Source organism: Pleurodeles waltl, chromosome 2_1 (genome assembly GCF_031143425.1).
Source record: "Pleurodeles waltl isolate 20211129_DDA chromosome 2_1, aPleWal1.hap1.20221129, whole genome shotgun sequence".
Classification (NCBI taxonomy): domain Eukaryota; kingdom Metazoa; phylum Chordata; class Amphibia; order Caudata; family Salamandridae; genus Pleurodeles; species Pleurodeles waltl.
The window spans coordinates 511,885,517-511,899,928 of NC_090438.1; positions in this window are offsets into that span (position 1 = coordinate 511,885,517).

Consider the following 14,412-nt stretch of genomic DNA (forward strand, 5'->3'; position numbering starts at 1 on the left):
GCAGTGGTGCAGAGCAGATTAGAGGGGCATACAGTAAATTGGCATAGAGTGCAGGGGCATAGAGTTGAGTGTTACAGAGTAAAGGGTATTGGCATAGAGTGTATTGGCATACAGTACATTGGCACAGAGGAGTTGTGCAGTGTAGACTGGTATGGCCTGGACAGGAGTGGTGTAGAGTGTAGTAGTGTAGAGTCGAGTGGCAAAGTGTCCATTGGCATAGAGTAGAGTGGTACAGGGTAAAGGAGAGAGGCGTAGCGCGAAATGGCATAGAGTGCAGTGGCGTGGAGTTTGGCAGAGTAGAGTGTAGTGGTGCAGAGTGGTGCAGAGTAGAATGTTGTGGGGTACAGTGGAGTATGAATGGTATGGCAGCACACTGCCATTACAGGCAACAAATGTTTAGTTGAAATGACCATCAAAATTGCACAGCCATACAGTCTTACTAATAAACATATACAGTGCATTGTGTGGAAGATTCATCACCTAGTTCAATGGTTCCCAAACTTTGTGCTGCAGCACCCTGGTGCGCCAGCAAAACTTGTCAGGTGTGCTGCAAACCGATGCGCACAAAGGTCACAGTTTGGGAACCACTGTTTCGTTGTTTATATCTAGTACACTCCTGGTGGAGTCATCCCTGTGTGTTTGTGTTCCCATGAGCCCTGTCTGCCACCAATTAGACTGAACCAATATGTCCAATGCAGGGAGGAGCTGCTACAACAGTCAGAACAGGGGTGCCAGGCCAACGTACAGAATTGTGAGTGTTCAGGCAGGCAGCTGGGTAGGACTGGGTTTTAAGGAACAACCTGTGGGAAAAAATCTGACTTACCGTTTGTTTTTTATTAGAAACTCTTAAAGGTATGTAATTATAGGCAAGTAGGGCGTCCTGCTGCTTGTGAGCTGTACTGCATCCCTCACACCCGACACCTCATTCCTTAGCGGCAGAGGATAGGTCTTTGGTGAAGAATTGGGCTCGGTGAGATGCCCACCTTAAGTATTATTTTGGAAAAAGATCAAGCCCACTAGAGGAGTTGTAAACCGCCTAGATGAAAACAAATGAGGTTTGAGCATGAAGCAGGTGAGGTTCAGAATTAGTGGAAATTAAGTTGTCCAGTAACGTCAAATCTCCCTCCTCCAAAGCAACTGGCAGATTATTCAGAGAAGTGATAGTCTACCGACCCTCTCATTCTTGAGGATATTACACCAGAGATGATTTGATATGTACTACCCGGTTCAGGCACTGGCAAATGTCTACACTAAAAGCAACACAGTGTTTGATGGTGGTGTTGCTGTATATATTTCTTCCCTGCTTTAAGCAAGCAACATGGGATCTAGCTTGAGAGTTTGATTACATCTATTCTTGTTTGAATTTTCCTAGGGATATAAATGTGGTTTTAATAGTATAACAATGTTGCAGTCCAAAGAATTGTGGGAGCAGCAGGTGAGTAATTGTAGCTTTCTGCTTTGGCCGCTCAAACCGCCGAGCCATCCTTTAGATTTGTCTAGAGCTTGCTAATTTGACACAGTGCACAAATTCTGCCCCCCACCCCAAAAACAAAACTTGTTGCTAGCTTCTAACGCTCACCACTGAAACCTAAATGTTTCCCCCACTAACACTTTTTCTACCTCGGACAAAAGTTCTGTAGTGTTTGCAACCTTACACTTCAAATAAAGAAAGAAATCAGCAATACAAAGACTCAGGTATATTTCCCTTCTAGATTACATTTTTCAGAGGAGTATGAAGAAGTTTTAAACTTGTTTCTGTACATATGTTACAAAACTCTTTTTTCTGTGAAATTTTAATGGTTTCAGTAGAAATCTGTGTTCTGCATGCCTTTTTAAAGTGCTGCTTAACAGTGCATTTGTGTGTATATTTGTGTGCAGATGTGACAAGAATTATATCTTTGTTCTTTTATGAACACTGCAAACTCAAGTATTTTTTCAAAAAGACAATATGTCTGTCATTGGCACACCTGAGTTTTTTTTTATTAATCAATCAATCAATCAATCAAATAATTTCTTAAGCGCACTACTCACCCGGTAGGGTCTCAAGGCGCTGGGAGGGGGCGGGGGGTGTTGCCGGTTATTGCTCAAAAAGCCATGTTTTAAGGTGCTTTCTGAAGGTTAGGAGGTCCTGGGTCTTGCGTAGGTTGGTGGGGAGGGAGTGCCAGGTCTTGGCGGCGAGGTGGGAGAAGGATCTGCCACTGAGGTGGTGCATTGGATGCGGGGGACTGTAGGGAGGGCGAGGTCGGTGGAACAGAGCTGTCGAGTTGGTATGTGGAAGTTTACTTGTTCGTTGAGGTAGGCCAGTCCACTGTCGTCGAGGGCTTTGTGAGAAGGAACGAGGACTTTGAAAATGATCCTTTTGTTGATGGGCAGCCAGTGTAGGGATCTGAGGTGGGTGGATATGTGTTCATGGCGAGGAAGGTTGAGGATGAGACGTGCGGCTGCGTTCTGGATTTGCTGGAGTTTTCTTTGAAGCTTGGCTGTGGTCCCTGCATAGAGGGCGTTGCTGTAGTTCTTATTTGCTGCTAATGAGGGCGTGGGTGACTGTTGTTCTTGTTTCTAAAGGAATCCATTTAAAAGTCTTGCCTAGCATGCAAAGGGTGTTGAAGCAGGAGGATGATATGGCGTTGATTTGCTGGGTCATGGAGAGATATGAGTCTAGAGCGATGCCAAGGTTCTGTGCATGGGTGGGGGGTGTTGGGGGTGGTCCGAGGGTGGTGGGCCACCAGGAGTCATTCCATGCTTTCTTGTTGGGGCCGAAGATGATGATCTCTGTTTTGTTTGAGTTTAATTTGAGGTGGCTTGCTGTCATCCATTTGGTGATGTTGAGGAGTCCGGCGTGCAGGTTAATCTTGGCGGTGGCTGGGTTCCTGGTGAGGGAGATGATGAGCTGGGTGTCGTCTGCGTATGAGATGATGGTGATGCCGTGGGGGTGGAGGATGTTGGCAAGAGGAGCCATGTAGATGTTGAAGAGGGTGGTGCTGAGGGAGGATCCTTGGGGGACCCCACAGATGATCTTGGTGGCTGTAGACCAGAACGGAGGGAGGCAAACTCTTTGGGTTCTTTCGTGAGGAAGGAGGTGAGTCAGTCCAGGGCCTTGTGGCGAATTCCGGCGTCAAAAAGTGGTGCGCGGAGGGTTTGGTGGCGTATATTGTCGAAAGCTGCAGAGAGGTCTAGGAGGATGAGGGCGACGTTCTCACCCTTGTCCACTTTGGTCCTGATGTCATCTGTGCAGGCGATGAGGGCGGTCTCAGTGCTGTGGTTCTTGCCTAATCCAGACTGGGATGCGTCGAGTATGTTGTTTTCTTCTTAGAAGCGAGACAGTTGAGCGTTTACTATCTTCTCTGCGACCTTTGAGGGGAGGGGGAGAAGAGAAATAGGACGTTAGTTTGTGAGGTCTTCCGGGTCTGCTTTGGGTTTTTTGAGAAGAGCGTTGACTTTGGCGTGCTTCCAAACGTCTGGGAAGGTTGCGGTGTTGAAGGAACTGTTGATGACGGCACAGAGCTGGGGAGCGATGATTTGGCTGGCCTGGTTGAAAATGTGGTGGGGGCAAGGGTCTGTTGGGGAGCCTGAGTGGGTGGAAGCACGCAAACATATGCAACATGCTGAAATATAAACTCTAAATATATATGCTTGGCCCTGCAGCCAAGAAACACCAGTTGTGGCACTAAAGTGCACTTCTTTGGTCAGTCACCTATGTACATGTGAGTAGCCAAAATGTGGCCACTCACATTGCAAGGTACCTAATGGATGAAGTGGGTTGAACCATTACCTTTTGTTATATGCTGTGGCAGGCAGGAACTAACTGGCAACAACACTTGAATAGACTAATAGATGAAGAGGGCTGATTCAAAGCCCTTGTCTTGTGTGAATAATACTTTCACCTGCTTCATCTCAATTATTTTAAGGGATAATAATGGAAGTACTCACAAGGCTGGCTTACATTGCCCCATCTGCCAAAAAAATAGTAGCATAATGGGTAACCATGGCCAACGGCCAATAGGTAAAGGAAGCAGCAGGTCAAAAACGTTTGGGAACCACTGACCTAGTGTAATGACTTATTTTGATCATATTAATGTATTTGTTTCCAACGCACTTCAGATATAACAAAAATGTGGTTCATTTGTGTTCCTAATTCTAATACATATTCTGAAATATTTATACAATTCATTTAAATGTTTTCATGTGCTAGAAAGAAACCTCTTTCCTACCCCCAGTATCCAGGAAAATTGTCATGTAAATCCTCTGACTTTGAAGTCAGTGAACGAAAGGTAAACAAGTGCCATTGGAAGACAGCACCTGACATTAGACCTCGGTCTTTGAACGCACAGCAAATGTGACAAGATCAAAGCTAAATTTAAAGGACAGTTTACAAAAAGGGTGTTTGTGGAAGAGTACAGTAAACACGGCTTAGGCAACGAGAGGGACGCCCTGAACCTGGAGAGCCTAAAGCAAATAAACCCAGCAAATAGAAAGCCACAAAATGTGAGTTACAAACAACAAAGGCACAGTAATCAACATGTGGAATGCATCCTAGGTCAACTTTCTAGAAGTCCACAAAATGTCTTTAGTAAACTAGACAGATGTGCTGTCTGGTAGGATGCAAAAGACAAGAAGACAAAAGGCGTTGGGCTTATGTAAACCAGGGGAGTTTGGTGGGGGGGCGGTTAGAGGTGGACCTCTTGTTTAAGTAAAAAAAAACAAAATCCCATTTGGTGAATTTTTATTTACAACTATTTACTTTGACAACAGCTGCCAGATTGGGCAACAATGTTGAGCAATGATGCATGTAATAGCCTTGATGTGTTTATTCTCAAACAATTACAAAAGGAAGACTTTAAGATCACATTTTCAGAAGAAAACAGAGTATGTTTTTGTTAGAGGTAAAAACAGGACATAACAGAAGTTAGCACCAATGTATTGTGATCACCTACAAGTGTGAATGTGTGATTAAAAAAGTCAAATGTATTTGTTTTAGATCAGGATTAAATCATCATTGATTGATGTCACCCATTAAATATTAAGAAAGGAGTTATTAGTTTTTCACGGAATTTAATGTAGTGTCTTCACTTCTGCATAATCTTGACATGTTTCGTCTCTAAGGTAAGTTTTCATTGAAAATGAAGACAGCGATGCAATGAAATGTATCACTTAGCTATCTCAAGAAGTGCCCAATTTAAAATGTGAACTGTACAAACACAATTTGCTTCTACTAATACAAGAAAATGAATTAGCATATAAGAGATTTAGGGCTAGATGTATCAAGCTCCCGGTTTGCATTTCTTAAATAGCGAATTTTAAGAAATCGCTATTTAAGAAATACAAAATGGGATGTATGAAAATTGTGATTCAGTAATAGCGATTTCTTAAAAATTGCAATCACTATTAGCGAATCACAATTAGGGAATGGGATTCCATTCATCCTTTTAGGTGCGAATGGTTTTGCATTTCCGAATTTCCGAATTCCTGTTAGGAATTCGTAAATTAGGTAATGCAAATCCCAGGGTGCTGGGGGCCTAAGGCCCCTTTAGATGCACCCCAAAAAAAAAATTGTGGACATGTAAAGTGCACACATGCCCTAGGGGCATGTGTGCGCCACATGTCATTTTTAAAAATGCATTTGTAATGCATTTTTTAAAACTGCACATGCTCATCACCAAACTTCAATTCGTGGTAATTGCATTTCCTAAATGCCAAATTTGCATTTAGGAAATGCATGATACATGTGCACTGGTAATCACAAATAGGTATTCCCTATTTGTGATTACCTATTTAGGGAATCGTAATTTGCGATTCCCTAAATAAAGTAGCGATTCATTGAAATTGCACTGCGAATGCCTTTCATACATTCTGAAAGGTATTTTTGCATTCGCAAATGGTGGAATTTTGTTTGCGAATGCAAAAATCTTTGATACATCTAGCCCTTAAATTCCAGTGGCAGAGCTATTTCACAGAGGAGCCACCTCTAGCCCCCTTTGTTCTATGTTGCTTGCAATATTTAGCATGAACAACGCAGATTATATTGTGTCTAAAGAGATGCTTGGCAGACAAAAATATAGTATTGGCATGTCCACAAACTCCTTTCAGGTGTACAAGGAATTTAAATTATCGCAATGGCCCGAGAAATAGTCATTTTTTCTTTTACAAAAAAGGTATGTTCACGAAAGGGAAATGTAGCATCTTCTGAAATTTTTATAAAAGCTTTCGGTTCAAATGAGCTTTTCACGCACAAACTAATGTAAAGACGTGCTAAAATCCTTATGACCAAAACTGTGCAAGGTGTATTAAAGCGACATTTCACAACAAAAGCGCTGAGCAAGCGAAACAAAACATACTTTGTAAAAACGTCAATTTAATCAAAAACTAAAGATGCACAAAAAGAGGATATGTAGAATTGTTCTTAAGATAGCTGCACTTTATATTGCATTTACCCAAAACTACTCCCTTAAAAACTAAAAAGTACTTCTAGTAGACCTTTGACTAAAGACTCGATTCGTAGCACAGACCTAGAATGTGAGCCCCTATTAACGATGGCTAAGTAAAAGCTATGAATTACTGTGCTCTGATATCTCAAGGCCTGTATTAGGAGTCCATACCCACATTCTGCCCTGCAGATCCATAGCTGCCTACTGACCCTAGAAAACGAAAGCTTATTGTATTTGTGAAACAATCAGCAAGCCAGACGTTTGCTGCGCCTGTATCCCGTATCGAACCTAACCTAATATATCATATGAGCAATTCGGTCAAATGTTTTTATCAAAGAAAAACACTGAAAACCAAGTCAGCTCAATGGCCGAAACAGCAATTAGAAAAATGTAACACAGTTAAGAGAAAGAAAATGAAGAGCCAAGGGTTGAAAAGGTCAAGTTAGAAGGTTTGGTGTTCAGAAAATGGAAAGAACTGTAAAAAGTACAAAAATAATCAGCAATATGTTAAAGGTAGGTTGTGACTAAACAGACGGTAAAACATAGATGTAAATGTTTATGAAACTGAGAAAGGTTTTATCTGAAACTGGGCATGTGAAAGGTCGTGGGGAATGTTGTGTGACTAAGCTATGAGACGTCCGATGGGCAAAACATACAGGACATTATTTTGAGGACATGGAAATAGCTGGGAGATACTATACCTGAAAGGTGGTCATCTTCTCAACCACCCAATGCAGCCTAGTTCCACACGTTTCTAAAAACTAGGACTGGGAGTGGGGTAGGGTTACATTTTTCTGTTTTTCTTCAAAAAATGAAAACAGCTAGTAGCTTGGGTTTCTACGACCTTAGTGGTCATAATGTCGCTTTCAGTTTTCAGACTCTCCAAATCCATTATGACCTCTCTAGATCTACCAACAAGTCTCTTCTCCAGTAACAGAGACCCAACTCTCCAGATTTGCACACACTTATTTCCCTGGTCTCCTATTTCTTCCCTGTGTTGGTCTTCAGGATAAAGGAACCACCTCTTTATTACAGATTTGTCTTTTGGCCATATCGGGTATCCGATTCTCAACACACTGACATCACGGAGGAAACCCACATCTCTATCCTTGTCAATTAGCCACAATCCAAGTTCATGAATCGGATGTCTCCCAATTGTCAAAAGGTAGCACACTTTCGCATCACACAATTCCTCCACAGGCTGTGTCAGAATAAGCCACAGCTTCTTAATGGCAGCTCGACATTCTGAAGTTGTTGGGTCATTCCGTAACTCAATGACATAGCTGAAATGACTTGCCCTATCATGAATCAACATGTCTATGAGCAAGTTCTCATTTTCCAATTCTGTTACCATGGACCGAGCCCTGTAAAGATCATTTGTAATCCCTCTTAGCCTGTGGTGCTTACATAGTTGCGGTTCATTGTGAGCTCTCAAAGAATGGACTCCAGGGGCCTCCAAAGCGTGGTCCACACAATCTTCTCTTAAACCTTCACGCAATGCTTTCACATCACAGTTTCTGCGCTGCTGGGAATGAACAAAGGCTCTCTCTTTTCCCTGATGTCTGCTTGTTTGTTCTCTGGAATCCGGATAGGAAGGTACTCTTATCTCTGCTTCGAGGGTGATCTGAAAAATTACTGTGTTTAGTAAAATGCGCATTTGTGAGTACAGTGCGTGTTGCACAAATCCTTCTTTGCAGAACAAATTGCTCCACACTTCCTCACAAAGAAAGAGAGTTTTCATGTCAGTCACCAACCAATGGCATGCAGCTAAAAGCACAGTGCTGAGACCCACCTCATGCCTGTCACACACACATGCCACCAGTTCCCTGGAGTTGATGATTTCTGAGAGCTTAGTGGTGAGGGATGGCTCGGAAAGAATAGACTCAACGGCGTCCCAGGTCCTGCTAAATTCTCCTTCGCCTCGCGGACACTGGCCTTTTATGATTTCAGCCAGTTTTCGGCAAGCAAGTGATACAATTGTCTTCTGTGTGACTCGTCCCTCCTCTTTGATTTTCTTGTCCGCGTGCTGCAGGATATCTTTGGCCAGAGCATGACATGCGTCTGATAAAACTGCAAAAGAAGCACCTGTAGGCGGGGCTTCATGCAGTAGACACTGTTGGATGAGACCTTTTCCCAGATTTTCACAGGCCTTCAGCAGATTCCACTCAAAGTTAAGGAGTGGAGACTTCGCCATTGCGGTGTTGGAGTAAGACGTGCAGCGTCGTTACTTTGTAAGCGAAGGAGTGGAAGGTTACAGAAATATCACATTTCCTTGTGCTCCACCATTCATTGCACGTTGGACTGCTTCCACCTTTCTGCCCTGAGACTAAACTGGAGTTTCCAGTCTAACAGCAACCTCTTCCTTTATGAACAATGGCAGCGCCTGCAGCCAGGCTGAGAAAAGACGGATAAAAGGCCTACCATGTGTCAAACGTGTAGAGTTTTGATAGGAAAGTAGGACACTTTCACTCTACCCGAGTGCTCGGCATTAAAGTGGTAGACTTTCCCATTTTCAACACGCTGTCTTTCTAGCACAGAAAAGAAACTCAACACGCCAACTCCTATTTACATTGGGTCAATTTAACATTTGAATAGTGCTTGGCACTTTAGACACTATTGGATCGCTTCACAGTACAGGTATTACACTATGACTGGCAACAGAACAGCACATTAGTGTATAGGGGCGTTGGCTAGACGGTCCAAAGTCCATAGCCTACCTTATGTGACAGCCTACAGTTCGGGTATTATTTCTGGTGCACAGGTCTCCAGACAATTGCTCTGGATAATTCTGGCTCGTTTCTTACCAACAGACCCCTAGACTCTGCAGGGGTGTTAGGACCCGCCCAAAGGCCATTGCGGCCTTCATGCCCACGCTGTGACACTACTAACGGTGGTTGACAATTGTTCCTGTTAATGGAGGTCTTTTTACCTGAAACTCGCTGGAGAGATCGCCAACTGGCTCTCTGTGGTAAATCGCACAGGAGGTCCTACCTGGAACCCTTCATTGCCCCAGGTTATATGGTAAGTGTGCATTTAAGTGCTTGGATACATGTGAGGTAGTTCCCTAGTTGGGATTTTATTTAGTTCTATGTCTGATCATCTTCAGTTAAAGCCACTAGTGGGTACGGTCTGTTGACCCTGTTTATTAACTTCGGATCTCCATGCAGAGATTTTAGAGTTGTGCTCAGACTGCTAACAGTCTCTTGGGGGACACTTGTCTCCTTTGAAGAGAGCTGGCAGCAGTGTTACCACAGTCTTCTAGTGTTATGCGGATTAAAACTATTTAAACTTGCATTGTTCTGCGAAGTCTTCCCTGCACTGCTTCCGTTTTGATCTGCAAGCCCGATCACTCTAAACACGGTGTGAGTCAAACTGTGCAACCTTTGCAACAATAGTTGGGTCCACCCCCACCCATATTATTACAGAAAGTTGGTGATTTTGAAGGATACTGTCGTGTTCGTATCGCTGGACATGTCAGTGTCTTACCCTCAGATAAAACTCAAGAAGGATGGAGTATACGTCATACACCTTGTGTGTTAACTTTACTATTTATAATTCAATTAAACAAAACCCCATTTTTAAAAATTAAAATACTAAATATGAAATTGTGGAAGACGTCATGCATTTCCAAAGACTTGATTTTTTGGGGTTTGGAGGAAGTATTAAAGTTGGATGAGTCTTCGGACTGTCCCAGATCTGCCACAGACCCAAGGACGGTGATTTGGTTAGGTGCCTCCTTTGTCATGCTTGGGACTAAGAGAAACCAATGTATACAACAATGGTGTGGTTACAAATATTTATTATTCACTAACCTAAAATATAGCAAGTGTATGGAAATGAAATTAAATAACAGGCACATCAGCAGCCCTCAAAATAAAAAGTTACTTACCTTTAGTAACAATCTTTATGGTGGAAACTGTATCTAGCCACAAATTCCTCATCTTGTGAATATTCCCCAGGTGTCACAACAGATTCGGAAGCTTTAAAGCAGTAATCCTGTTTGCAGATAGGTGGCTTTGTGTTGCTCTGTGCCAAAGTCATTCTGCTGCGGAATTGACAAGCAGAGAGCATATAAGCGCCATGTGGGCTGATATAATTTGCTTTCTTAGGCTCTGGGCCTTTGGAAGCAAATCTTGAAATGACCAGCTTGCTGATGTCTATATTGGAACCTTTTCAGATTGAAAAAGAGTCCTGTTCCTAGAATGGGGAGGCGGGAAGGTCGGTGAGGAATCTTTGGTTAGATAGAGTCTCCACCAGAAAAACTATTACTGAAGATCCCTCACCTTGTGACTAGATACCATAGCAGTATCTTCCAAGGTGGTGCCTTTGTGAACTGGCTCAAAAAAAAAAATCTGCAATACCAAGCAAGCTAAATACTCTTTTGACGGACCTGACCATTGAGGCAGTAGTGCTTTGTTGACCTGTACGGACGCCCGAACAACTGCTAGAATGATGTCCTGGACCGGCAGTCCACAAGCCAACATAGTGGTAGCTACTTTGTTCATGGTGGAATGAGCCCGTAAGCCTTGTAAGACTGCTTCTTAGCCAGTTCACAGTTGATTTTATACGGAAGACAATCCACACAGAGATTGTATTTTTTGCACTGCGTTGCCCTTCACTGCTCTGAAAAGCCCTACACAAGGGTGACTCCAACCAATGTTCTTTGGTGCGATCAGTATTTAAAGCTCAGTGGCCTCTTGGGGTCCAAATGATGGAATCTCTCTTCCTCTTTAGAGGGATGAGGTAGAGCAAAGAATGCCAGAGGGATGATAGCTTGCCTGACAAGAAATTAAGTGACCACTTTCGGTGGAATGGAAGCTTGGACCCTCAACACCAATTTATCTGAAAACAATGTTGTATAAGTTGGGTTGACAGCAGGTGCCTGAAGTGCACTCACATGTCTAGCCAATGTTATGGTGATGAGAAAGACAGTTTTCTATGTCAGAAGTCCCAATGGACAACTCTACAGTGGCTCAAAAAAGGTGCACATCAAACAAGCATTTGCAATGTAATGGGATTCGCGTTTGCTTGAGTTAGCGCTAATCAGACTTTTCCTGCCACATAAACTGAAAATGAAAAGTAAAACAGTTTTACATAAGCGACCCGACGCCCGCCATGAGCGCGAGGCAGACACACAAAAGAAAACAGAAGTTTGCTTGCAGTGAAAGTATCAGCAAAAGTGCAATTATCCATGTTACTAGCCAAAGTGCAATTATCCATGTAACCGGTAAAAGTGCAATTATCCATGCAACAGGGTCGATGTGCTCGACTACTACCAAGCGAGATTGCGCTGCTTAAGAAATAAAGAGAAAAAGTAGTCCAGAAACCATTTGGAAAAACATGGGGCCTCGTATGTTTTCAGTAGTTAGCCGGTGCGCTCGATGAAGGCTGGAAAAGGCATGACGCATGCATGCTTTTCACTAATGAAATCAAGTGAATTTTAAAAGGTAAGCCCATGAACCAACCAAACTGATGGGCGTGACATGTGCGTGGTTACAAGCCCATAGAATGATTACAACAGGGACTGAGCGCTTTGCGCGCTCGGCCCTAAAAAGTGAGGAGTAAGTTCCATTGTGGCATTATAAAGTGTTCTGGCAGAAGCAAATGTTGCAAACCTTTCAAAACTCTGATCAACAGGTGCTTTAAATAAAGAAAGCTGATCCTACAACAACATTTCAGAAAGAGCTGATAAGTAGCCTTTAACAGTGCCCAAAGAAAGTCCTTGCTACACCAGGGACAGAACAAGCAACAAAACCTTGGGCACATTTGCTTGCAATGGGTCAGTTTTCCCGATGCCTCACCAGCCACAAATCTGTCCGAATGATCAGGCATACAGTCTGGCAATGACATAAGTGATTCCTGGGGGTAATTCTGAAGGAGGTCAACTGTCGCCACTCAATCTCCAAGCATGGAGATGCAAATTGTGCATGCCTGTGTGCAATACTCTGCTGTGCTATTTTATTTATTTATTCATTTAAAACATTTATAAAACACATAGCCACCTAATAGGAATCCTGGCGCTAAGGGAATTGACTAAAGTCAAAGATTAACTGCTTTCATGTTATAACACAAGGAGGGGCATCAGCAAAAAAGACACCCAAGAGAAGAGTGGGTAAAGCCAAGTTTTTAGGCCCTTTCTAAATTGATGGAAGTCAGTGGAGGCCCTTAAGTTAACTGAAAGCTTAGGGCTGCTCTGATCATAAAAGCCCAACCGCCCAGTCTTTGCTTGGAGAATTTAGGCACACAAATTAAATCAGCCAATGCAGAACAAATGCACTTTCCAGGGATATATCTTATGATTGTTTTCATGCACAATCTCAAAGATCTTTTTAGCACTGCTGGGGGCTTGAAGAATTGCATTTGCATAATGATTGGCATTTGCCATACCAACCTCTTCCTTAGTTATAAGTGGCAGTGTTTAAGCACATTTTATCCTCCTCTGAGAAGGATTTTCGCCATTGTCGTTGTAGCTTCTTGCAGCATTGTTTTATTGCTTTTAGTGTGGTGTTATACCACTAGGCAGAAGGTCTGCTCTTGGTTTTCAGATTTGTTAAGGGATTTTTTCTATCTAGCCTCTTTTCAATACTAGTCGTCATAACTGCGTAGTTGTCATCTACTATTTTCTTGTAGTCAAAAATATTCTCTAGGTCAAATCTTTTTCCTGCCTTGGATACAGTTAATTTATGCCAGGAACGTCCCTGTCTCACCACAGTCAGTTTTGCGTTGTGGAACTATGGATTCATAATAATAATATGGAAGGCCACTAATTTGTGGTCAGTTTAACACATGGGGACAATATTATCCACCACAGTCAAATCCTCTGGGGCGAAAATAAGATCCAGGGTGTGTCAGTGCTAATTGTCCCAGTCCCAGGATCTCACCAGACTCCTGCAATTCACTGAAAGGGAGTGATAAATCACCATCTGCCTACATCTCCCAGTATAATTTTTTGAATGTAAGTACAAAGTTAGAAATGGTTTCAATGAAAGCCTGAAGCCTGTGGGTGGGCCTGGCGGCTGATAACAGAGAATGCCTGAAAAAACACAATTGTTCTTGGCTTTTAAAGTAAAGCCCATTAGTTCAGGGCGCAATAAATCACCTAAGGTCAGGGCAGCAAAATTCCAATTATTTCCACTCCTCCCCCTTTCTTATTGCTTCTCGCGTGTGTGTAATTTTGTATCCTGGTGGACGAGCTTACCCCAGGTTTATGGAAGAATCCCGAGTAGTCCAGGTTTCAGTTGGAAACAAAATATCCCAGTTGTTGGTACCTAGGAACATATTTATTTTGGCATAGTGCTTAACCAAAGATCGCATCGGTATGGTGTTAAGTTGCTTACCAATCTGTAAGAGCTTGTCCTTGGAATAGCAGACTCTGTTCCTCCCTCCAGGAACCTACCGCCCACTACAACATCACTTACAACATGGATGGCACTGTGTGTGGTTTGTGCACGGATCTGCGCAGATGGGTTTTTCTGTGCATGCCTGCTGTGCGGTTGCATAGTTCTCTTCCTAAAGTAGTCTCCTTATAAGGAGGAACTAGACCACTGACCAAAATGGTGTTGTCAAAATGGCCCGTGACGTGAAAAAGATCTAGTGTTTAAAAGTAAGTTAATAACTCCCCTGACTTAAAACTGATTAGTCCCTGTGCCAAATGGATTTTAAAGTTGAGCAAAACAGTTGTTGTGCCCTTCCCCACACCCTGGAACATCACCAGCAGCAACAAGTCAAAAGTACAAGCGACGCAACAGAAGCTGCTGCTGCGACTGAAGATCCTCCTGAAGCGGCAGCTTGATTGGAGGACAGATGCTCACGCCCCGGACTTTGGGTAACCTCAGTCTCTTGGTCCAATGTGCTGCCACTATGATGACTTGGGCCTCGTCGTTCCAGACCATCTTCGGAACTCAGTGGCAGAAAGGCATTTAGGAATTTAGAGCTCCACTCTAGATGGACAGATTCTCTGAGTGATGGCTGCCCTAAAAACTCAAAA